Source organism: Jaculus jaculus, chromosome 9 (genome assembly GCF_020740685.1).
Source record: "Jaculus jaculus isolate mJacJac1 chromosome 9, mJacJac1.mat.Y.cur, whole genome shotgun sequence".
Classification (NCBI taxonomy): domain Eukaryota; kingdom Metazoa; phylum Chordata; class Mammalia; order Rodentia; family Dipodidae; genus Jaculus; species Jaculus jaculus.
The window spans coordinates 42,826,994-42,830,063 of NC_059110.1; the positions used below are offsets into that span (position 1 = coordinate 42,826,994).

At 45.2% G+C, this 3,070-nt stretch overlaps 1 pseudogene; it reads left to right on the forward strand.

Moving 5' to 3' along the window:
* Positions 1–422: 422 nt before the first annotated feature.
* On the forward strand, positions 423–2,294 carry LOC123463508 (annotated as a pseudogene).
* Positions 2,295–3,070: the final 776 nt, after the last annotated feature.

Consider the following 3,070-nt stretch of genomic DNA (forward strand, 5'->3'; position numbering starts at 1 on the left):
TCTTGTGTGCACATTCTCTCTCTCTCCCTCACCTTGAAAATAAATAAACAAACATGTAAAAAAAAAAGTAAATAAATATCTGTGTTTAGGCCCACATATTGACGCTATTCTCACTTTTGGTTAATGAAGCTCCTCTTATCAGATGTCAGTGACCATTAAGGAAACACAAAATTCTTCCAAGTGCTAAGAAGAAATGACAGCGATGTCTTAAACACTAAAGAACACATCTATGCCATCTATGCCACACTCTCAGAGGTTCAGGGAGCATTACCGAAGAGGTTGTGGAAAGAATTTAAAAATCAAAGACTGAGGAAAAGTGCTTTGGAACACTGTCTTCTAAGTATAAAGTGACCATTGCTTTGATGACCCCACAGCAGCTATTATTGCCTGGTTAAGACCTGAAGAACAATTGGCCCACCAACATGTCATTATTGGTGATGGAGAAGGGCAAGAAAAAAGTCACAATAGAAGGAGTAGTTTGCCAGAAGTGATGCATTGGAAGCGGTTTGGGGTAAGGGTGCAAAAAAAGGTAATTAGATGGAATTATGACCAAAATTCATTATATATATGTATGAAAAGTGTCAATTATGTTTATCCCAAAGCACAAAGGCACAAAGAAAAGGAAGCACCTCTCATGATTTCAGAAATTGTCTATACCAAAGGGGAGCTATGCCAATACATATCAGTCGAAAAGAGCCCTGGCTTGAGATGAAGCCTCAAGTGATTGGCCTACAGGACTGCTTACTATGGGTTGGATACTGGCAGATCCCTCGAGTTATCAGGCTAGGCTTGAGCAGTAGCAATTCATTAATAAACAGAAATGGTGCATTTCATATCATAATGAAGAGGACAAGTAAGTGCACAAACAGGTTCCTTTGACTTAACATGTCACCACTATGGTTAGCAGAGCCTCTCCGCAACCAACATCTGTGCCCATAGCTGAGGGAAAGCCCTCTTAAAATCGAATGCTTGAAGTTCCATCGGTAGCGGGAGCGGAGAGCGGACCCCAGAGAGCCCTGAGCAGCCCCACCGCCGCCGCCGGCCTAGTTACCATCACACCCCGGGAGGAGCCGCAGCTGCTCCAGCCGGCCCCAGTCACCATCACCGCGACCTGAGCAGCGAGGCCGAGACCCAGCAGCCGCCCGCCGCCCCCCCCCCGCCCCGCAGCCCCCCCCCCCCCCGCCCTCAGCGCCGCCGACACCAAGCCCGGCACCAGGGGCAGCGGCGCAGGGAGCGGCGGCCCGGGCGGCCTCACATCGGCGGTGCCTGCCGGCGGGGACAAGAAGGTCATCGCAACGAAGGTTTTGAGAACAGTAAAATGGTTCAATGTAAGGAATGGATATGGTTTCATCAACAGGAATGACACCAAGGAAGATGTATTTGTACACCAGACTGCCATAAAGAAGAATAACCCCAGGAAGCACCTTCGCAGTGTAGGAGATGGAGAGACTGCAGTCTGATGTGGAAGAAGAAAAGGTGCGGAGGCGGCAATGCTGCAGGCCCTGGTGGAGGTCCAGTTCAAGGCAGTAAATATGCAGCAGACCGTGACCATTATAGACGCTGTCCACGTCGTAGGGGTCCTCCACGCAATTACCAGCAGAATTACCAGAATAGTGAGAGTGGGGAAAAGAATGAAGGATCGGAGAGCGCTCCTGAAGGACAGGCCCAACAACGCCGATCCTACCGCAGGCGAAGTTCCACCTTACTACATGAGAGGCCCTATGGGCGTCGACCACAGTATTCCAACCCTCCTGTGCAGGGAGAAGTGATGGAGGGTGCTGACAACCAGGGTGCAGGAGAGCAAGGTAGACCAGTGAGACAGAATATGTATCGGGGTTATAGACCACGATTCCGCAGGGGTCCTCCTCGCCAAAGACAGCCCAGAGAGGATGGCAATGAAGAGGACAAGGAGATGACACCGAAGGTCAGCAGCCACCTCAATGTCAGTACCGCCGCAACTTCAATTACCGACGCAGACGCCCAGAGAACCCTACAAAATGGCAAAGAGACAAAAGCAGCCGATCCACCAGCTGAAAATTCGTCCGCTCCCGAGGCTGAGCAGGGCGGGGCTGAGTAAATGCCGGCTTACCATCTTTACCATCATCCGTTCTAGTCATCCAACAAGAAGAAATGAATATGAAATTCCAGCAATAAGAAATGAACAAAAGATTGGAGCTGAAGACCTTAAGTGCTTGCTTTTTGCCCATTGACCAGATAAACTAGAACTATCTGCATTGACTATGCAGCATGGGGTTTTTATTATTTTTACCTGAAGATGTCTCTTTTTGGTAATGACAAACGTGTTTTTTAAAAAAGCCTGGTTTTTCTCAATATACCTTTAAAGGTTTTTAAATTGTTTCATATCTGGTCAAGTTGAGATTTTTAAGAACTTCATTTTTAATTTGTAATAAAAAGTTTACAACTTGATTTTTTCAAAAAAAAAAAAAAGTCCACAAACTGCAAGCACCTGTTAATAAAGGTCTTAAATAATAAAATAATAAAAAAAAATCGAATGCTTGAAAGAGAATGCCCGAGACTTACAAAAGGTGAGAAGTTAGTTTTCTCATCACTGTGGCAAAATGCCAGACATAAGGAACATAAAGAATTAAAGGTTTATTTGGGCTCACAACTTCAGGATACAATTTATTATGATGGAGAAGGCATGGTGCCAGTAGCAGCTGGTCACATTGCATCTGCAGTCAGGAAGCAAGGAGAAATGAATGCCTGTTTTCTATGTATCTTCTCATTTTTTAGCCCAGGACCTCCCCTGATAAAATGATGCCACTCACATTCAAGGTAGATCTTCCCTCATCAGACAAACTTCTTTGGAAAGGCCTCCCAAGCATACCAATCATTTTGTTTCTTATCTGATTCTAAATCTGTCAGATTAGTAATCAATATTAATCATCACTGGCGGCTTCCTGTGATCTGTGTCTATGCAAGCTGAAAATGAGCCATAGCTCTGTTTAGAAAATCTTCTGAAATAGACAAGTCTTAGAGTATGTGCTTAATACCACTCTACAAGAAAAAATAGGGAACTGAGGTTAGAATATATATAGCTTATCAAGAA